At 40.4% G+C, this 24,070-nt stretch overlaps 1 pseudogene; it reads left to right on the top strand.

The window, feature by feature from the left end:
- Positions 1–7,427: 7,427 nt before the first annotated feature.
- LOC147464649 (uncharacterized) overlaps positions 7,428–24,070 on the top strand; it is a 39,665-nt pseudogene continuing 23,022 nt past the window's right edge.

Here is a 24,070-nt window from a genome sequence, read left to right as displayed (position 1 = left end):
CAGCTTCAGTAAGCTTCTCAGCTAGGGATTTTTGCTCTCGTTCCCTGCGTGCTTTCATCCTAGTTTTTCTAGCTTTCCAACTATTTCGTTTGCTCTTGGTTTTCTGACTAGGTGCGTCTGTCTTTGGTCCATCATTTTTCTTTGGACTCGTGTCACTTTCCGTGTTCTTTGTCTCTGGATTCTCATCAGCTTTCCTTTGAGCTTGTGCTGTCGTAACCACTTGAATTGGTACAACATTTTCATTTTCTGAGCTATTAGGTAGCTGAACAATCCCTAATACATTTGTCGTGATTTTCCTAATTTGGTTTGGTTTTTTCCGGCAATCGGGGATCAAGTGAGTGATGCCACACTCAAGACAATAGGCATCTACTTCAGTGATCTCCATATGAGGACATTGTTTGACCAAGTGGTTGTCATGACTTTTGTGACAATCTATCTCTGGTTGAGGAGATTCTTTTAGCATTTACTCTTGGCTATAAGCAAGCTTTGACCTAGATAAGCCGCTATTTGCAATGAATCGCAATGTCCTTTCGTCCATTTCATACCTTCTTTCTTTCGACTGAAACCCAGGAGGTGGAGGTTGTACAGGCCTCACCACTCCATGTGTTTCTCTCATATTTTGTTGCTCCAAAGGGTAGTACTCACTTTGGTTGCTATACCACATTGTAGCTTGTATTGGCGTTGGTTTATTTGATGCTTCCATCATTGGCATGTATCTCATGTCTACCGGCATTCTAGCACCTGGCAGCGGAGGTTGTTGTCCTAAGACAAGCTGTGGCCTTAAAACTCCTACTGGTCCTGGCGCATTCCCCGTAATGTATCTAGGTGGAGTAGGTGCTTCTGGAACAGGTTGTACATACCTCTCCCTAGCGTTTTCCATGCTATAATAGCACTCTTCCCCCGTATGGTTCGTCCATTTTCTCTCAATTTCACACCACTTCGGCTCTCCCGAATCAGACCTTACAAGAGGAATCAACCTCTTGACCAAGTCGTCGATAAGCTTTTCTTGATCAATAGGTTTCGTTGGCTTGGCAATGGACTCACTTATCTCTGAAACACTGTGCTAAGAGGATGTGTCATCTCCTTGACTCTTTAAGTCCTTTTCTTTGTATGCCTCACAATTATCCACTAGATAAAGAGCTTCTTTGATCAACTCGTTTAACGTCGTCCTCCTTATCATATGCAGATCCTTCTGAAGGCCCGCATGTCTCATTCCCTAGATAAAGATCAACATCAGTCTTGCTTGCATAGGTAATTCCGCTCTCGAACAGAGCTTAACATATCTCTTGAGCCGTAATGATGCTTTGCGTACTGATTCATTCTCTTTCTGTTTGAATCTATGGATTTGCGAGACCGTGTTGTGAGCAATGCCTTTTGGCGAGAATTTTTCAATAAACTCCTCAAACAGCTCATCTAGGGTCTCAAAATCCCATTTTTCCACCGAGTCGAACCATGTAGTTGCATCATCTTCTAGAGTCAATCCAAATCCCGCAAACTGTGTCGCAAAATCTGAAACTTCCTCTGCTCTAATCACTCTTCTAAAAGCCGCTACGTGATCTCTCGGATCTTTATCTCCGGAGTATTTTCTGTTTACCCATTTCTGGACTTGGGATGGTCTAACTCGTCCATTGTCTACAAGTCTAACCAGAGACTCTCCCAATCCTTCTGTCGTTATCGCTCTTGAAGGGAATCTTGGTGGCTCTCTTCTTGGTGGAGGCATTTGTGGTCCTTCATTGACCAAATATCCACCTCTTTCTAGTACACTCAGTGGATTTGTGCTTTCTACAACTCTGTATTCTCGTCTATACTTATCGACAACTATAGATCTCCATTGACAGTCGACTCCGTATGTGTAGACATATAAGAGCTTGTAATCCGTTATCTCTTCTAGGTATGGATGTGAGCACCTATAAAGATTGACCTCATTGTCGTCAATGTATCTATATAGTCCGTCACTCTCATGACCAATCATCCAAACTCTCTCAACAAGATGGATCTTTATCAATTGCAAGTTTGGAAGATCCATCGTGGGAGGATATTCCTCTATAGTCGGGATCTCCAAGCTTGTGTAAGCTGCGTTTGAATCTAGGGTAGACATGATTTCTGGGCTTAAGAGCTTTTTCTTGGTTCAAGTAGACTTAGTCCACTGTGTTCAAGTGCTTTGGTTAGGGAAAAGTCGAAACTATGTCCAAAACCGCAACCGTTTTCTCACAATTCTTGCAAATTGTCGCTTTTAGACACCCCTAACTTGCGGATGTATTTTGAGGCCTCAAACGAAGTTTTTTTCAAAGTTGACCTAAATGGTTGCCGTCGGCATCATTTAGTTCAAGTTTTGCTCTAAGATCTGTAGAGCCGCTCTCAGGCTACGTTTTGATATAAAAACTTTTCCAATCCGATACCGTTTGTGAAAGTTATGGCCAAAACAGTGAAATGCAGTTTAGAATGGTCAAAATGAGTCCAAATTCAAATTTAAAAGAATATTTGGGATCTCTGTGAGACTGTGAACACTCCTGTATGGTCAAAAGTACAGTTGGACCCTAAAACTGGCCTAGAGACATCCTACGCGTAGGATGTCTATATGCTCAGAATTTAACAAAATTTGGTCCACAGACTCCCCTTGAGTCTAGCAACACAATGGTATGGTCAGAATTTCCTTTGGACCTAAAAATGGCCTTGAGACATCCTACGCGTAGGATGTCTTTTTGCTCAGAATGACTTGAAATTTTCACCCCAGCTTCTCCTTGATGTGCTGATCACAGTGGTGTGCTCATAGGTTGGTTTGGAGTTCTAAATCAAGCTGGAGACATCCTACGTGTAGGATGTCTAACTGCTCAGATTTTGTCCAAACTTGATCCCAAGATTCTCCTAGTTCTCAGCAACCCAATGGTATACTCAAAATTGAATTTGGATGCCAATAGGTCAAGATTTAGGCTGCAAGAGCTTCTAGTGCACTCCAAGAGTAGGATGTCTCACAATTCTTGTCTTTGCTTGGTAAATAGGCCAAACAAGGTCCAAATTCACTTTTGAAAAAAATTCTGGAATCCTTGAGACACTTAGAACCTCCCTATATGGCCAAAGTAGAATTTTGACCACTTTATGACCCTGGAGACATCCTACGCGCAGGATGTCTTTTTGCTCTGTTTCAGCTCAAACTTGCACTGTAGCTTCCCCTTGATGTGCTAAGCTCACAACTATTTTTACTTTTTGATTCTGACACCTATAGGTTGGGCAAATGATCAAGAATCTGTTCCAAAAGCCTGATGTCTGTTCTGATGAATTCCCAAGTCAAATCAACTCCAAATTGGACCAAATTTGCCTAGGAGGCTTGCCTAAGGCTATACAACACCCTGCTATGTCCACAGTTTGAATTTGGCCTCTAAATCATGCCTTAGACATCCTACACGTAGGATGTCTAACTGCTCAGAATTGCCCCAAATTTGAACCACAGACTCTTCTTAAGGTGCTGATCACTGTGGTATGCTCAGAATTTTGTTTAGAGTCCAAAATCACACAGAAGACATCCTACGCGTAGGATGTCTTTTTGGCCTGTTTGACCCCAGACTTGTCCCACAGCTTCCCCTTGATGTCAGCAACCCAATGCTATGCTTAGATTTTAATTTGGATGTCAAAAGACCCCAAAACTAGCTGTTCTTGCCTTTTTCAGTCAAAAGTGCTAAAGTCCGCTCAATCTTCCCTTTCACTGACCCAAATGAGATGAAATTTTCACATGCACTCAATACAACATTTAGAACATGCCTATGGAGTCATCCTATGGTTTGGTCTCAAAAATTATGCCTTGGCACAATTTGGGTAGGATGTCTGGCAATTCTCGTCTTTTGGCTTTGATCTGTCAAAATTTGGTCAAATTTCCACTTTCCAGGTGAAAATAGGGTAAAACCTACCTTCTGAACACACTGGTCAACTCAGAATTTCAAAATTTGGTCTCCAGAACCCCCTTGAGACATCCTACGCGTAGGATGTCTATGTTTACAGAATTGCAGGTTTTTTTCACAGAACCCTTGCAAATGCTCTTTTATGTGCCCAACATCAGTCAGTCATACAAAAATATCCACAAAAGCTTGTTTAATGCATTTTTACCCTCAAAAGCACACTTTTCCATGATTTCAAATGCAATCAAGCACTTAAGCAAATAATTCAGTGCTGAATAGCTCTAGATCATAATCAGATCACTTACCTAAAGCTACTCCTACAAATCATATGGGGTTTTGCATCTATGAGTAGAAAAACGCTTCACTGCCACACACGGACTAGTAAATGCTTTTATCACCTCACAAATCACTTGACCACCAACAACTACTCTAATCCACAGATCCTAACTAAACCTATCTAGTCACAGACCCTCGGCAAGACACACGGTTCCTGGCTATCCACTTGATCGCGGAATATCCTCTTCCGATCCACTTAAGAAAAACGCTTTCTTTAGCCGAAACTAAATCAAGCAACCATCACACGAGTGTTAGTAGGAAACCTACTTAGGTCCTTGTGTCCCCGCAGCGGCGCCAATGTTGGACGGGCGACTCACACATCCATGAAGTGCATGCAAACACTACCTAGATCAACATAATGTCAATCGAGGACATAGATGACGCGATACGCACACGGAGGAAATCTCTGTAGCTTGTCAGGCTGAGACCATCCTACACATACAACACTCTGGAAGGCCAACTAAACCACAATCAAGAACCTCAATGCCCTCAACTACACCACCTAGCCACATACACACATACGGAAGATAACTCACCTAATCATGCCAGATTCATACGAAACTTAAGGAACACCATCCCCTCACTAGGATACACCTGTCCCTAAGCTTCTACACTCAAAGCCCATCTGCGGAAAACGCGTAGGATGACAGAGCAGAATTTTGAAAGTGCTCGAAATTGAAATTTATGAGTACCTATGCGTAGCTTATGTTGCCATGATTCTATAGACTACTAGCACGCAGAAAACAGACATCGTTTGATACACTTACGGCCACAAATAGCTCGTAGATGCGTCGGCATGTGCGCTTCGTCTCGCGTGGAATGCTTGGCGTTGTCACGTAGCTCTCCTCGAGCCTACAACAATGGTGCAGTCGGATCTCCAATGTGTTGAGCGAGCCGGGCGTAGCGAGTCATCTATGTCCTCACACACAGTAGACGGCAGCGCTAAATTTTTTATTATGATTAAAAGTCCTTTTTTACAAAATGACCTAGGTACCTTATATACTAAGGATACCTTAGGTTTAACCAAAAAATGGGGTTGAAAGGGTCAAATGGCTTTGTATTTACAATCTGGAAGTGCCATTGCACCCCGTCTTCTGAAACTAGAATAACTACTCATTACAAATGACGTTTATAGCCATAATCCGTAGCATTTCATAACTCACAAAAGATAAGACTTTGGTACGAAACTTGAGTTATGCTGTGTTGTTGACCCAGCGGTCAACATTCAATTTAAAATATGAGTTGATGTCTTACAAGATTATTTGCATCACAACTTATAAGATAATGTTGATAAGGAAAAGGTAGAAAAAGGAATACCTTTTTTATGCACATACCTGGAACATCTCCTCTGCCCAAAAATATACTTGCATGTGTATGTGGAGTGAGCTATAATTGATAGAATCTCAACCCAAACATCAAGGATTCTTGATTAGAATCCTTGTACAAGCTAGAGAGAGTTTCACCTATCAAACTCACACCAAAGTATAATTAATGAGTCAAGAGTGTGTCAATTTTGTGCTAAGAAGAGGCGATTCACAAGATTGATTTCGATACGATCGCACAAATATGATAAGCATAGTATTGAACAATGTAAAACAAAAACCATATAAGTGCATTAGTACATACAAAGCATGTTTACATATCTAACTAAAGATACTCACGAAGAAGATTGTCAGTAAATCAACTTATCCCAAAGATTTCTTATTCTAAAAGATGTAGCCAAGAATCCAAAAGTAAAAAATAAATCAATTTAGTAAAAAGCTTCTAACTCAAATGCATGGAACAAAACTTTTATTCTTTCCAAGTTCTACGACCCAAAATCATCTACAAAGCCAGCTAGTTAGAATATTAAAAACAAAATAAGTTTATTATCCTATGACTTTTTCAACTCATAATATAAATATTGACAATATAATAGGCAGTATAGTTAAAATTAGTAACTTCAAAAAACATGGATTTTCTTTTAAAATTTCTGTCCAAAAACACTATTAATATCCAAGGTCTAATATCTCTTTAGAAGAAATTCAGGTTTCTTGTGTACAATTACTGTCGTAGCTATTGTTAGGTTGCAAACTTGGTTATCTTGATTTTCCACAAGAGAAAAATTAGGGTTGTTTTAATCTACAAATTTGAAAGAATCTATACATGCAAGTTAGGAGAGTTGATTCCTAGAATAATATAACCTCTACAACACAAAGAAGATTGCATTCATAATATCTTTGGTTGGTTGTATTCTACGTTTTCCACAACAGCCACACATAAAATTGTAGACATGTAGTAGTGTTAGTGTGTATACGCGCTTCACCAGGGGCACTTTTGTCCCACTGGGTTTTTCCCCGTGGACATCCGGTGTGAAAGGACACCTTATCTCTTAGGGTCTCATATAAGCTTTGTAGCTCTGAGTTTGTAAATACTCTATTATTCTAATACAGAGAGATAGACTACAGAGATCTCGTACGCAAGCTCTGTGTCTTCTCCTTCTCCATCTTCTTCCTACTCTGAGTTGCTATCTTCCTTCTGTTTCCTGTTTCATCATCTTCAACAATTGGTATCAGAGCAAGGTGATTTCCAGATCCTCTACTTGCGTTTTTGCGTCCGCGCGCGCAATCGTAGTTTTCAGGCAGTTTTCGGAAAATTTGCTCGTGGGAGCATCCTCGAAATTCCAGGAGTATTCTCAAAAGGCGACCTAGGGTTTTACCCTCCTTTTGAAGCCGTTCAAGCCCTCAGAATTTTGTTATGAGCAGCGTAGCAGAAGTTACTTTTTGGAGACGTTTAGATCAAGAGGGTGTGCTTTTTGATAGATTTTCTTCAAGTAAACAGTTCTTTTGGGAAGCAGCTTGTCTTAGCTTTGTGCTGAGATTTTGTGTAGAGTTTTGCTTGCATTGGAGAGGAGATTTGTGAATCTCTTGGAGGTTCTTTTGCTCTCTTGTGTGCATCCACAGTATGGCTCAATCTACGGAGAAAGAGATTTTTTGTGCGTTTACATCCGAAGAGAAATTGGATGGTACCAACTATTCTCTTTGGTCTTTTATGGCCAAAAATGTTTTGGTTGGTAAAAGATTGTGGGATTATGTCTGTGGAGATGAAGTTCTTCCAGGTAGCATTGCACCTGCCACGCCTGGTCGTGGTGCAGCTGTTGGTGCAGGACCCTTACAAGTCACTCCAGAGCAAAAGAAATGGGATACTAAAGATGCACAAGCTATGGATGTGATTGCCTTAATGATAAAGAGGAAAATCACACCACATATCAGATCTTGCAGAACTTCTAAGGATGCTTGGGACACTCTACAAGCTATGTTTGGAGGAAGAAACGCTGCGAGAATAGAGTTTTTGAAGAAACAACTTGACAAAATACAGATGGACGAAGGTGACGATATCGTCGAGCATCTTACAAAAATCAAGGATCTTAAAGAGCAATTGCTTAGCATTGATGAAGTGATTCGAGAGAAGGACTTGGTTTCCAAAACACTCAATTCACTACCACCATCTTATTTGACTTTTCAGACTTCTTTGACTCTGTCTTTATGAGCTAATCCTGAGCCTCTTCGTTTTGAAGAGTTAGTGGCTTTGCTATTGTAGGAGGTTCAATCACGTAAGAAAAATTCTTTATAGGTGGATGGTATGGATCATGCTCTTGTTGTACAGAACAAAAACAAGGGTAAAGAGAGTGCTCATCACTCCAAGTCTGGTGCAGGACAGTCTTCAGAGAAGTCTAAAGGTGATTCCGACAAGTCCAAGAAGAAAGGTAAATGTCACTACTGCAAGAAACCTGGTCACTACATTAGTGAGTGTAAAAAGCGAATTGCTAAAGAAAAGAAGAAAGAGTCAAGTTTGGTCGTTTCAGCTTCTAGTGATTCTTCTAGAGCTAAAGAAGAGTCTGCAAACTTTGTGCAGGATTCTTATGCTTTCTTAGTATGTTCAGATTTTTCTGCTTACAGTGTTGACGAGACACAAATGATTTGGTACTTTGATAGTGGTGCATCCAGGCATATTACTTCAAGGAAGGATTTGTTTTGTTCATTGGATGCAGCTCCAGCAGGAAAGAAGGTGACATGTGAAAATAATGCTTCTTATCCAATCAAAGGCGTTGGTAAGATTTTGATTACCATTTCAGATGGTTCTGATTTATGCTTGCCAGATGTCTTATATGTTCCAGGGATCAAGAAGAATTTGTTGTCTGTATCCTCTCTTGCAAAAAATGGTCTTCGGGTCATTTTTGAGGATGACAGATGTGTTGTACGAGATCGAGAGAATGGTTATTCTCTTATCACTACAGGTACACTGGAAAATGGACTATTTGTGTTAGATCGTTATGAAAAGCAGATTGAGGTATGTATTGCAGAAACAAAGACTCAGGCCATGCAGGATGCTGAGTTGTGGCATGCTAGATTTGGGCATGTTGGTTATGGCAGTTTGATGACTTTACAACGTCATAATATGGTGCATGATTTGTCTTTATTGGAGATGCCACCAAGACATGTATGTGAAGGTTGCGTTCTTGGAAAGATGCACAGATTTGCATTTTCGCAGGATGGTTCAGTTAGAGGGACACGAAAGTTGCAGCTTGTACACAGTGATGTATGTGGTCCTATGAGGACGCCATCTATGGGAAACAGCCTTTAATTTGTGACCTTCATTGATGTTTTGTTGGGTGTATCCACTCAAAGCAAAGTCAGATGTGTTTGCAATTTTTCAACATTATGTCGCCATGGTTGAAAATGAAACAGGTTGCAAAGTACAGACTCTTTGTACCGATCGAGGAGGTGAATACATGTCAGGTGCATTTAAGGATTTTTTGGGAAAGAAAGGCATTAAACACCAATGCACTATGCCATACACACCACAACAGAATGGTGTTGCAGAAAGGAAGAACAGGTCTTTAATGGAGACGGCTAGATGTATGCTCAAGGCTAAGAGTTTGCCTCATAAGCTATGGATGGAGGCAGTTGCTTGTGAAACACATGTTTTGAACAGGTGTCCTACTCGTGCCTTGAAGACCATTACTCCATATGAAGCTTGGTATGACAGAAAACCTTCAATCAGTTATCTTGGTGTTTTTGGTTGTCTTGCTTATGCTCACATCCCTCAACAGTTACGTGGGAAGCTTGATGATAAGGCAATCAAATGTATATTTGTGGGGTACAGTAGTGGAAGTAAAGGTTATATACTTTACAATCCTGCTACAAACAAGATTTTTGAAAGTCGTGATGTAATTTTTGCAGAAACTACTGCTCAACCTATGGTTGCTTTTGATGTACCTCATATGCAGACACATGATGTATTTGAAGGTTTGCTTCCTTCTTTTGTGGAGAATCAAGAATCACAATAGGTTGATAATCTTGATCAATCTTTTGATCAGCATGTGACACCTCATGATGTAGAGGAAATTGTGCGTGAAGAGCAAGAAGTTCTCAGGGAAGAAAGAACCTTGCCTAAATGGGTTCAAAAAACTTTGCAGGATAGCAAGTTGGATGCACCGTTACCACGAAAAACACGTGATGGTACTACTTTTGGCAGAGAGCAAGTAGATTTGGCTTGCTTTAGCACTCTTTGTGATGCAGATGAGCCTGATTCATTTGAACAAGCTTTAGAGTTTTTTCGGTGGAAAGATGCTATGCAGCAAGAAATTGATTCTATTCATAAGAATCATACATGGGATCTATGGACTTGCCTACAGGTAAAAAGCCTATTGGTACAAAGTGGGTATTTAAGGTAAAAAGGAAACAAGATGGTACTGTTGACAGATACAAAGCAAAGCTTGTGTCAAAAGGCTATGCGCAACAGAAAGGCATAGATTATGATGAAACCTTTGCTCCTACTTCTCGTGCGTCCACAGTTAGATCACTAGTTGCAATTGCTGCTCATCATGGTTGGAAAGTGCATCAGTTGGATATCAAAATTGCTTTTTTGAATGGTGATTTGCAGGAAGAAGTTTATGTAAGTCAACCAAGACTTGGTTTTGTTGTAAAAGGTCAAGAGCAAAAGGTATGTAGATTGCGTAAAGCTTTGTATGGTCTCAAACAGGCTCCAAGAGCATGGTATGAGAAGATACATACTTATTTGATTGGCCAGGGATTTCAGAATAGTCCAACAAAAAGTACTTTGTATGTCAAAAAGAGAGATAGAGTTCTCATTATGCTAACACTTTATGTGCATGATATGCTTCTTACAGGCAATACTATAGTTGAAATTGAAGCGTTTAAATATGCTTTGAGAAAAAACTTTGAGATGTCTGATCTTGGTTTGCTACATTATTACTTGGGTATTCAGTTTGTACAATCAGAGGATGGCATATACATGTTGTAGGCAAAATATTTGCATAAAATTTTGGACATGTTTGGTATGAAAAATTGTAAACCAATCTCTACACCCGTAGAAACTGGATCAAAGTTGAGCATGCACGATGTTGGAGAACCTTTTGATGTATATACTTACGCAGCAGTGGTTGGTTGCTTGATATATTTGGCAGGCAACACTTGTCCAGACATTCAATTTGGGGTTTCACAAGAAAGCAGATTTATGCACAGGCCAGGTATGCATCATTGGCAGGCTGTGAAGCGCATACTTCGTTACCTTTCAGGTACCCCTAATCTTTCCATGTTCTTTCCAAGGGGGGATATGTATGGAAAGCACAGTTCTATGCAGCTTCTTGGTTACAGCGATTCAGATTGGGCTGGTGATTTTGACACATGACATTCCACAAGTGGGAATTGTTTTTTCTTGGGAAATGCATGTATATCTTGGCTAAGCAAGAAGCAACCCACAATGGCTACATCAACTTGTGAAGCTAAGTACAGGGCAGCTTTCACGACAATAGTTGATTGTGTATGGATACGCAGGTTATTGGCAAATCTTTGTGAGTGTCAACGGACACACACTACCATTTTCACTGACAGTCAGAGTGCTATGGCAGTTGCAAGGAATCCAGTATTTCATGCAAGAACAAAGCACATAGAGGTTCACTACCACTATGTCAGGGAAAGGCTACATGCAAGGGAGATCACACTAACTTACTGTCCTACACAGGATAACATTGCACATCTATTTACGAAGGCGTTATCACGAGAAAAGTTTGAAGCTTTCCGAAAAGCTTTGGGCTTACTCTCATACACATGATGATCTGCTACCTTGTACGGATTCACACTATCACTACAGAGGGGATTTGTAGACATGTAGTAGTGTTAGTGTGTATACGCGCTTCACTAGGGGCACTTTTGTCCCACTGGTTTTTCCCCCTAGACATCTGGTGTGAAAGGACACCTTATCTCTTAGGGTCTCATATAAGCTTTGTAGCTCTGAGTTTGTAAATACTCTATTATTCTAATACAGAGAGATAGACTACAGAGATCTCGTACGCAAGCTCTGTGTCTTCTCCTCTCCATCTTCTTCCTACTCTAAGTTGCTATCTTCCTTCTGTTTCCTGTTTCATTGTCTTCTCCTTCTCCATCTTCTTCCTACTCTGAGTTGCTATCTTCCTTCCGTTTCCTGTTTCATCATCTTCAACAAAAATTGAGTTCCCGACATTTTGGGTTAACATCCATGGTTGCCCCATGACATGGATGCAACTACCCCTGCATAGAATCTTGTGTAGCCATTGTACCCATTGTTTCACTACCCTATTGACAACATCTATCTCCTCCTCTCCTCCTCCTCTCTTGCCTTTTCAAACTCAAGTATGTTGTCAATGGCACTACTGACAACCACCAAGTTATGCCCTCCTCCTCTCTTGTCTTTTCAAGATAATTGTGTTGTCAATGGGACTAATGACAACCACCAAGTTATGCACTCCTCCTCTTTCTTGCATGTCCAAGGTTCCACATAGTTTGTCCCCATATAATAAAGGATGGTGATATGCCCTAGTCTCTAGTTGTCTCTAGTGTGACACAAGCATGATATAGAGGTAGGGAGACATTATTAATATTATGCAATCTATTATGATTGAAACTCTTCATGAGAGAGAGAGAGAGAGAGAGAGAGAGAGAGAGAGAGAGAGAGAGAGAGAGAGAGAGAGAGAGAGAGAGAGAGAGAGAGAGAGAGAGTGGAAAGAACCTTATTATGAGCCAAGCAGAGAATGATTCAATCAGTGTCCTTAGAAGAAGAGGTAGTGGTTGGAATGAAGAAGGTGGGCTAGAGTGAGAGGGGAAAATACATTACCAATTGTCATCCTAATCATCATCAACATTTTGGGAGAATGTTGGTCATATACATCCCTCCAAAGTGATTGTGGTCATGACTTGTAGCAGTAGAGTCTTACCTCTAGTGTAAAGACTAGGATTAACAATTCCAAGTCTCAAGAATTAACCATGTCGATTTGTTGTAAGGTGTATCTAACATCAGCAAATCCAAGTATCTATATCTATTGTAAACTTGTATTAATCACAAAGTGGTATTGACAAGCTTGTATCCTCATTATTAACTTGCTTATGAAAAAGCACATAGTTATGTGGTTCAAATTTTGGGAATTGGTTTATTAGAAAATATCTTGGAAGATACATGCATTTGGATGAAATGGAAAAAGGCAAAGTGATGACAAGTGGTAGCCCTGGTGAGGGAGGCAAGTGGCAAAGGAGGTTGCACAAACATGGAGGCTGCATGAATGAGGAGACTGCCATGCGGTGGTGCAGGTGTAGTGTGATTTCTTTTAATCATGCAAGGCTCATATACTAGGCATGCCCCTCTTGCGCTACAATGGTTTAGGCTAGTGTCTTTGTCTAACATTCAAGGTTTTGAGCTCAATTGTGAGCCATTGCTATAGAGTGCGATTGAATAAAATAAGACTTGCACACAAATTGAATCTGCAAAAATTTGTCTAATAGGAATATGTGGATCATAGTATGTTTGCACCACAACCAGAAAAAAGAGAAAATCAAAGATACTTTAGTAGATTCTCTCTCCCTCTCTCCTGATCAAAGCCTCTGCCTCTTTTTCTATTCCCGGTGCTTAATCTCTCTCTCTCTCTCTCTCTCTCTCTCTCTCTATGTGTGTGTGTGTGTGCAAGGTGGGGCCAAGGAGAGGGCGCAATATGTGTCTCCACGAGGGAAGAGTTTTGGGACAAAGAGGTTGCAAGGATAGGGTTTGGGGGAGGCACCTCTCCACCTGTGTGTGTGCAAGGTGGGGATGAGGGCACAGAATAGCAAGTGTGTCGCATGAGGTAGAGCTTTGACTTGGATTTTCAAAGGGATGGCCATCTTATTATTGATTGAATTTATTTTTGTTTGATCCAATAGGTGCTACACATTTTGAAGAATCAACAAAACTTCTCTCTTTCACTCTTAAATAAAAAGTGATGCCATTTTTCAAGCTTTGCATGAGGTGCCATTTTGGGACTGCTCTCTCTCTCTCTCTCTCTCTCTCTCTCTCTCTCTCTCTCTCTCTCTCTCTCTCTCTCTCTCTCTCATTCCGGAGTTTATGATCAAGGTAGGCTTCACAAAAATAGAAGCTCGCATATAAAATGCACGCAACATAGTTTGCCAACCCCAAAGCCTACTAGAACATTCATGCTCATTAGTAGCAAACAATTTCATGGTCACCTAGATCAAATGGCCATAAAACACATGCTACAACTTCATAAAGTTAAAGCACCCAAGTTAATGTTTCCGACCTCAAACATGGAATATATATGCCATCTATTCCCCTTGGAAATAAAAAATAGTATTCACAAATACCATATATAAAGTCTCCTCACTCATCATATCATGTACATCATCCTTTACCATCCCCTTAAAAATGGCATCAACCTTTTCATCAAGCATCATCATATACTTATGCATAACCAAATCATATTCTTCACCCATTAAAAAAAATTCATTCATTTCAAAAGTGTCCAGCTTAAAGGTAAGACATCTTCTACACATAGCTTAATCTCCTTAGCAAAAGAGGATCTAGAAAGTTACCATGAACCATATTATCATTACGCATCAAATTACATTTCCATGGCTTCCCACATAGCCTCAAGAACCATCTTATGCACTTCATCATTGACAGCATGGATACCTACATCATCATAGATAGAATCATGAAATTACTTATGGATAGTCTCCTCATTACAAGGTCCACAGCATGTTCAATAGCAGCATCATTTTTTGTCGTAGAACCAACCATACAATATACTTGAGAAGCCTCTTCTTGGGTATAATCCTCTTGCACATGAAAAGATTTGTTGATGTGCAAGTCCTTTTCAACTAAAACATAAAGGAGAGGGACAATCTATATCCACTTTAGCATCATACAAGCTCCTCTTCCAATGCACGTGCATATAGTAGACATGACATTTATGGTATCCATATCTTGATTCTCATCATGATCCTTTTTTGGAACTTCACTAATTTCATTCTTTTCCTTTCCATTCATTTTCACATCCATCGAAACATCATCTTTGCCATGTGAAGCACCATTAAGTGGAAAAGACAACAAGGATGACATGATTTGTACATTCTTCTTAACATCTTTCTCCTCATTATATGCTTGTTGTTCTTTTGCAAGAGAAACACCATGATATAATATTGAATTAGAGGCTCTCTTTGTATATACATCAATGCATGGAGAAACCTTTGGCTTCACATCACATGAAATCCAAGCCCTCTCAATCTCTCTAGTGTCCATTCCTCATGCTTTGCAACCTTTACTACATCCTCAAATGTAAGCCACCTTTTTAGCTCAACTTTGAATCTCAAATCAGCCCTTAAGATTCGCATAAACATGGTCAATTCAAGCATAAGAGGAGGACTCATTTCTTAAAACATTACAACATTTTCTCCATAACTCATTAAACTACCTCACATGCATATCCATTGTTTCATGTTCACCTTGCATAAGGCTCTTGACACAAATACCTACCTTCTCTAGATCCTCACCTTCTTAAACCTCTCAAGAAAATCCTTCTTTATTGCATTGTCAGTCATCACCATGGAGATCGAGATGATTTCAACTACAATTTATATTCATTGTACCATGTCCTTGCATTCTCTTTCAAGCAAAAAGTATATATATATTCAGCATAACCCATGGATCTTCTTGATTTGTAATCAAACAAGAAAACTCCATCTTTTCAATGAATGCATCAACATCCTCGCCTACATTACCATAAAAATTTGGAAATTCTGCTATCACATCAATCAAAACCTATAACTTGAAGGTCACGCGAAAGAGTTTTGCGGTGGAGGGCATCAAAACACTGTTAAGAAAACAAGAACAAGGGGCACCTCTACAACAATGTATCCCAATAGTCCTCAATATGAAAATTCATCACCACAAACCATATCAAAATAACTCCACAAAACCACAAGTCAAAGACAAGTGAACCCGTGGGAATTTACAAGCACATGCCAACTTAGAAGACCACCATGGAAACTAGGAAGAAGCACCTGCCCTAGCATGGATTTACACCACATACCAACCAATGCACTTGAAAAAAGATCTTCTCCATTTTGAAAAACCATAATTTCAAATTTTACATATGTCACAAAGCATGTAAGCTTTCACAACTTGCTCTAGATCAAATTGCATGTAGGCTACCATATCATGTACCCTGCAGGGAACATACTATAGCTTCTAAAGAACAAATCCAAAAGGGATGCTTTCAAGGTTAAAAAAATTTCTAAATTTTTTACAACAATTTTTTTGAAGATGTCAATGTTTGAATCTATGCATTACTATGTGAGAAATTGATGCAAACAACAGGCTATATAGCACTACTACATAGAGAGAAGTTAGTTGCGGGCAAAAGAATTATAACGACAAAAAAACTACAAAATTTTGATTATAAGATACCACAGTGCTTGCTTAAAACTCACATCTCATATACATAGATTAGGGGCATATAAAAAAAATTCAAACTGCACACACTTGCCCCTATAACGGCTGACCTACTAGCTGGGTGACTTGACGCACATGTACATGTGCCTAACATACCAAGCTAAAAAGGCCACAAACTAAACTCATAAAGACTCTCATATAATTCCATGGCATCACCATATCTACGATAAGTACAAAAAATGGATCTTCAAAATAGACGTTTAGGTTTTTGGTTGAAAATTTGTAAAACCGGATGTCTACTATCGTTTCTTCTTGGTCACTCAAGTTATCAGAGCATTCATTGTCTACGTCTTCCTCTCGTGCAAAATGCTCCGAAGAGTCATAGAACTCTTCAACCTCTTGTTTGATCAATCTATCACCCCTGGGATGTTCTGAGGAAACCTTTCCTAGGATTGTATTGACCATAAAACACAAAACCACATCATATCCATCCTTATCGTAGAATTTTGTTGTGGGACCATCTGAGATAGTACACACATCTAAGGTTTCTAGAATATGAGTCCATTACAATGGCTCTAATGCTTCCTTTGAGAAAGGTTCAGGAATATATATGTCATCTTCAAGAGCCCTTTCCAAAATACACTCTTCTCTTAAAAAATCTCCATCTGCTCTCGCGCTACCTACATTTGGTCACGTGGTAGCTATCTCGCCTTTGCTGCCAGCTATGTCCTCTTGTGCCCTGCCACCTGCCTCCTTTGTAAAATTTCCCTCACCATCCACCTACCACAAGTTGCTTGCCATCTGCCTATGACACCTAGTAGGCCTCTACTTTTTCACTTTGATCACAAAGAGGGTATCTTTTAAGATTCCTCCTAATAAAATGCACTTCAAAATTGGAGCAACTTACTGACGTACTAATGGTGCACCTACTACAGGCTCTATCTTTAAAAAAGTCCAATAGGTAGGAATATCCCCCGCCCCCCAAAAAATAAAATAAAAATCAATCTCATGCCGTATTCGTAACTCTACACATGAGGCCTCCCCCCTCCTTGGATGGCCCCATGCCTTCTTTCTCTTGCTCCTAACACACACACTTCTCCTCTTCTCCCCTCCTCTTTCTACAGCATCACTCTCACATTCACTCTCATTATGTGGTTGGCAAGTGCAAGAGCTCCATCTCCTTCTCTAACCTCCTTGAGAAGAGTGAGCCTACACTTAACCTCTTTGGCTATGGAGTGAAATCCAACGAAGAGACATGCTTCAAAGCTTGAGCTTGCCATCTTCTTCATCTTCATCATTACTAAGCTATTATGCTATGCTAAAGAAGAGTGATGATAAGTAAGGGAATAGCTCTTTCTGGTATACTACTTCTTCTTCCTCTTCCCTATCCTCACTCCCTGCTAGCTCTCTCCACCTTCGAAGGTTTTTGAGGTCTTGGGATTGAGGCTTGGTCCAGTTAATGCTTTCTTCAAAGATTATGCTATGCTAGTGGTGCATGAAGCTTTCCATCTTCATAGCATCACTTAGGTCAAAAAGAACACAAAGATTGTATTGTACCAAGTCTCCTTTAATGGGAGAATCTATAATACAAATGCTATTGGAGGGGGGACCGGCTCCACATAAATCCGGTCCTCAATTTTTGTAATGTTCTCTAATTCTCTCTCATGCAAAAGTATTGTTCATGTCTAGTTAATTAATTGTTATGTTAATGTTGCTACCATTAATGAAGTTCACCCATTATGCTCTCATAGTAATTTCAGCAAACACTTTCTCTTAATTCCGCTACTCTACAAGTTATTAGGCCATTTCTATTACATTGGTATCAGAGCATTTGGTTTCTCTTTTCTTGCTTAAGAAGAGATGTCCTTAAGTAGCCTATAAATGGTTGGTTTTGTTAATTATATTAGGGTAAGTGGGACTGGGATCTAGTAACGGTTTTGTTGCAGCCCACTATGTGGGGTATGGTGCACACCTCGGGAGCTTTGGTCTTAATAATGGAGTCTCTTTAGACTTGCCTACGGCTTTACCATTATTGAGCCATAAGAAGTCTGAAAGGAGCTATCCCTCGGCAATGCTGCAATATTAGACTCACCTCACTACTCTCTATAATTAACCAAATTCCAGCCGTGGGTATAGATACCTTAGGGCCGAAATTTTCAAAGGCTAAGAGGAGTAGCAACTGAAGTTTTGAATTGCCAAAAAGTACATTAAACAAACATATAAGTTTAATTAACATGGCCGACCATAATCAAGAGAGTAGAATGAACATTGATAGCTTTGATTTTGCACGTGAAGGTGCTAATGATGGTGCCCCCATGTTTGTTAACTACCTTATTACTAGGTTGCAGCAAGCCATGGGTAACCCTACCTTGCAAGCCAAAGTTACTCAACAACTTCGTGCTTATGGGATAACCCTTCCTCTTCAAATAGGAGAGAGAGCTTAGGAGGTCTCTTGAAGAGACTCCCAAAAGAAGACTCTCTCCCATTCAAGAGGAGGAATCCAAGGAACGAGAAAGCACTGAATCCCTAAGTTCATATGAAGATTTGGCTCCAAGAAGACGGCGGTCTAGGCGATTGCCAACACCTCCCAAGAGGAAATCTTCAAACCATAGTCCGGTCGTCTCCTTGCCACTCTGAACGGGAAGAGAGGAAACCAAGGAAGAAAAGGACAAGGAAGAGGTCACCCTCTTCTCCTTCTTCTTCACCTTCCTCCTCTTTTGATGAAAGCTATGGCTATTCTCCTAGGGAATACAAGAGGGGAGGACATACCTACCGTTCTTGCCCCAAAAAAAATGCTCACGATGGGACTCCTAGAGCTTCCGCCATCGAAGCTCCAAAAGAGGATGTTCATTGCAAAGGAGCAGCTCTCTCCTATGCATGTGGAAGAATAAGAGAGCATGATGCCTTCTTCTTATTTGACCCTGGCTCTACTCACAAATTCATATCAACGGAGTTGGCCACCAAGTTGGGCATTCAAGCTTTCGAGATGGGAGATACTGTAATGACTGATGCAGCTTTCAAGGGACAACAAGCCTCCATTACTCCCTTGATTGGGAAGTTGAGGCTTCATGTTCAAAGCTATGTCGACAAAGAAGACTTCTTCATCTCTCCTCTCCAACATGAGGATGCTATCCTAGGGGCACCATGGTTCGACCGCATGGCTGCCAACATAAAGTTTCCTGAAAGGAGAATTTACTTCACTTTATAGGGACAAGAATATGTATATAGATGCTAATGAGCCCGGTCGCACTATTCCACTTGTAAATCTTCCTGTTTTTGACAAATCAATGAAGAGCTCAGTTTCTGCGTACATGATTTTTGTCAAAGAGTCTCAAAAAGGTTCTAATGTTTATCAAAAGTAGATGGTAGGAATCAAGAAGAGTTAGACTTGTCTAATTTTCTAAAAGGATTCCAAGATGTGTTCAATGATGATATCCCTATGGACTTACCTTCAAAACGAGGGGATGATGACCATCCCATTGAGCTTATCCCAGCAAGCTCACAGCCTAACAAACCTCCTTATTGAGTTTCTCAAGCTCAATAGGAGGAGATCATGAGGCAAGTACAATAATTGGTAGACAAAGGTATGGTGAGGCCTAGCTCCTCTCCCTTTTGTTCTCCCGTTCTTTTAGTGCAAAAGAAAGATGGAACATACCGTATGTGTGTGGACTATTGTGCACTAAACCATATGACTATCAAAAATAGATTCCCCGGGCCTTGGGTAGAAGATCTGTTTGATAAGCTACAAGGCTCTACCTACTTCAGTAGGATTGACCTTAAAAGTGGCTATCATCAAATAAGGATAGTGGATGAAGATATCCTAAAGACCGCGTTTCGTACAACGTCCGGTCTTTATGAATATCTAGTCATGCCTTTTGGCTTGACCAACGCACCAGCCATGTTCAATCGTCTAATGGAGAAGATCTTTAGACCTTACTGTAAATTCACTGGAGTGTTCTTCGATGATATTATCATCTACTCTTGGAGGAACATAACAATGATTTGTCAAGCACTAAGGAAGAATAATCTTCTTCTCATCCAAAAGAAAAGATAATTTTTCCTCCAAAAGATTCAATACTTAGGTCATATTATCTCTCAAGATGGTATCCGAATGGATCTATCAAAGTTAGAGGTAATAAAAGCATGGCATAATCCAAGGAATCTACATGACCTAAGAAGCTTTATAAGTATGTGTGCATAGTATAGACGCTTCATAGCAAAATTATCTCAAATAGCAGGACCATTGCTTAACAAAAAAGAACATTAAGTATTCATAGACTGCTAAGGAGCAAAATGCTTTTGACAAGCTCAAAGAGAAGCTTACCTCCCAACCAATCCTCATGCTTCCGGATCTCTCAAAACCATTTATGGTCCAATGTGATTCTTGTGGTGATTGCCTTGGAGCAGTCTTGCTTCAAGAAGGTAACACCATAGCATATGAGAGCCGAAGGCTCAACACAAATGAACGTGTCCTACACATCTATGAGAAAGAGCTTTTAGCTGTTATTCATGCCCTAGACACGTGGAAGCACTATCTATTGGGGACTCCATTTATTCTACGAACCAACCATCAAAGTCTCAAGTACTTCATGATGCAGACCAAGCTTTCCGACAAACAAATGAGGTGGGCAAATTTTCTTTTGCAATTTAATTTTCATATTGCTCATATTGCTGGTAAGCACAATCAAGTGGCTGATGCACTTTCACGATGACCAAAGGTTAATGCAGTGTCAATAGCTACTCACAATGATCTATCTTCTATGATAGATCAGTATGCTACTGACCCTGACTTTAAAGACGTAATGTCAGCCCTTGCTTTGGGAAGAAAGAGGAACCATTCACCTTGCAGGATGGTTATCTTCTCCATGGCAATAGGCTATGTATTACCCATTCCCTTCGTGAGAAAGTCATGTTTGAATCCCATGATCCTCCTATGCGGAGCATAGACGTATTCAACCTACTCTCCGAGGAGTAGAGACATACTTCTATTGGCCTACCATGAAAGTGGACATACAAGAGTATGTTTCCAAATGTGTAGTATGCCAAAAGACTAAGTATGATAGAGGGAAGCAACCTAGATTACTCCAGCCACCATTGACAATCCCTAATTCACCATGGGAGAGTATATCCATGGATTTTATCTTTGGATTACCCAAGTCTATCCATGGGAATACGGAGATATGGACAATACTTGACAGGTTTAGCAAGCAAGCACACTTTATTCCTATCAAAAAGACTATTAAGGCACACCAAATGGCTACTCTCTTCATATCTCAGATTTTCAAACACCATGGATTGCCAACATCCATCATGTCAAATAGAGATCATAGAATGACTAGTAATTTCTGGAAGGGTCTCTTTGAAAGTTTAGGTACAAGATTGAATTTCTCTTCGGCCTATCACCCACAAACGGATGGCCAAAGTGAGATAGCCAATCTTACAATACTTGATCTACTAAAGACTTATGTTACAGAAGTAGATCAATGCTCACAATGGGAAAGGTATTTACCTCTTGTAAAGTATGCCTACAATAATACTGTACATACTTCTATAGGAAATACACCTTTTGAAATCATTGAGGGAAGATCTAAAAGTCCCTTGCTACTTAAGGTACATGGGAATATCTTCGCTGCTGATGAGTATAGCCGTGACCTACAAGAATCTTTTCAAAAGATTAAGGAGGCTATATCCATCTCTCAACAAAGGCAAAAAGTTGTTGCCGATAAGCACAGAAGGGCATTAACGTTCAAAGAAAACGATTGGGTCTTACTCAAGTTCCCCAAGGCTCGATTAAGGCAAACGAAGGAAAAATCCTACGGGCCATCAAAAGTATTATGCTAAACTAGAAAAAAGATTCTATGGCCCTTTTCAAATTTTGAAGCCAATCAACGAGATGGCTTACCAACTTAAATTGCCCAACCATTGGCTCATACACAATGCTTTTCATGTGAGTCTACTTAAGCCCTACAAAGGAGAGCCACCAAGTGAACCAATTATTGAAGACCCTCCCAAAGTAGAAGATCAAGAAGAGGTGCTACAACCCGAAGCTGTCCTTCGACATGAAGATAAGGTACTGCGACATGGTAAGATTATCCGTCGGTATCTTATTAAGTTCAAAACTATCCTTTTGAAGATGCTAAAATGGATGTAAGGAGTACAACTTAAGGATAGTATGAACCTTCTCAATGCTTACAATGCTACATTAGAGTAAGCAAATGTACAAATTTCTTTTTAATGACCAATATTTTTGTCTTATAAGAGTAGTTCTCTTTTTATTGTGCACAAATATAAGTAGTATGCATGCTTAGAATCATGTTTGGTTGACGACGTCTCTCAAACACCAAGTAGAACTTGTCATTCTACTTTGCGTTATGATATGGACTAAAGAGCATACATGGCTGCGGAAGCTATGTCTCCCAAGCACCAAATAGATTAGTCATCCATCTTGGAATGATGTCATAGGGTAAAAAGTGTTAAGTATGGAGCCAGATTTACCCCTTGTAATTTTCTCTGGTAAAAGCGCACATTTGTAAGGCCCCCATTATGAGGAGAATCCATCGTGCGTGAAGGAAAATCACTCACCGGAAATAAAAATCACTCGCCGGAAACCAAAATTTTCACGGCCAAAAATCAGGGGCCGGAATATTATGGCCAGACGACGACCGGAAAGCAGTCAGTTGGCCGTTGGCCGGTGGGTGGCCGGTGGTCGGAAGAAGTCAATGGCCGGTGACCGGTGGCCGAATTCAATGGCCGGTGGCCGAATTCAAAAGCGGATTTGTCTACACAAGGGCGGCCACACATAGGCAGATTGGAGGGTCCGATTTGGACTTATTCACACAAGGGCGGCTACACATGGCTGCCTCTCATAAGAGAGGGCAACCCTTTTGGCCTATAAAAGGAGGCCATTTCTACACACATTTCATAGTGTGAAGTTGATGCAACAAGATGGGTGTGAGGTGGTGAGAGTGAAGCAATGCGGGAGCTCCAAAAGGGTATAATCTCTTTGTAAACTACTTCTTATTTTGAAGTACTAAAGCCATTGAGTGGCTGCTTTTTCGTGGACGTAGCCCACATTGGGTGAACCACGTATATCGTGTGTACTCTCTCTCTCTCTCTACTCTATAATCTCGTGTATGTAAATCTGTCTCTCTCCATTAAGTAATCTACTCAATTATCTATTTAGCTACGTCTTATTTCCTAACAAAAAGGGACCCTCTACCCGCTAAGTAACGTAGGCTAATGACTAAGAATTTATCTCTTCTACCTCATAGTTGAGGATGATTATGATTTCAAGAGAGAGGAAATGTCATAAAATCTAATATCTACCTATTCCAAAAATACTTTCTCATATTGAATTGATCATTTAATATGGGAGAGATAAATGGAAAGAGGTAGAATATAACCATGTGCTTACAGATCTATCTCAACAAGGGGCCAATGGTAAAGGGGCTCAAATGAGAGATGGTCTGTCAAAGAGTAAGGCTACCAATGGAGCTTAGAAGACCTTATGGTTAGCTTCATTAAAGACCTCCAAAGGTTAGTGTTAAAAGTCCTTGACCTAAGCTAGGGCTGAGCTTGAGGTGGGAACCCAGCCCAAGCTTGAGATGCTTGTCCTGCTTGAGGTGCTTGATTAAGGTGCTTGAGGTGCTTGTCATTCTTGAGGTGCTTGATTAAGGTTCTTGAGGTGCTTGACCTGCTGCATCACAAAGGTGCTTGAGGTGCTTGGACATGCTTGCTTGAGATGCTTGCACCCCCTAGTCCAAGTGCTTAGTCATGCTTGATGACTAAGGTGCTTGATCAAAGCAAGTCAAAAATATCCCTACAAGAGGGGGGGTGAGCCCTTTTCCTAGGGGGTAGAGAGATAACACAGACTCACACACTCAAGGTGAGCCCAAGCCTAGAGAGGCAGCAAGGACACATGTCAAGACCGTACCCATGTTACCTTCATGAGGTGCTTGAATCCTATTGGCCAGGCTTAAAAGGGGTCCAATGATAAATTACCACATTTATTTAATTGCTTTTGCATTTATCAAGTCCTCTCTCTCAAAGTGGAAAGGGGGACACTTGTCCCAAGACTACCCTTGTTGCTT

Source organism: Adiantum capillus-veneris, chromosome 1 (assembly GCF_014529385.1).
Source record: "Adiantum capillus-veneris isolate H3 chromosome 1, ASM1452938v2, whole genome shotgun sequence".
Classification (NCBI taxonomy): domain Eukaryota; kingdom Viridiplantae; phylum Streptophyta; class Polypodiopsida; order Polypodiales; family Pteridaceae; genus Adiantum; species Adiantum capillus-veneris.
The sequence above is the reverse complement of the archived record's forward strand: the minus strand, read 5'-3'. Positions and strand labels throughout refer to the sequence as shown.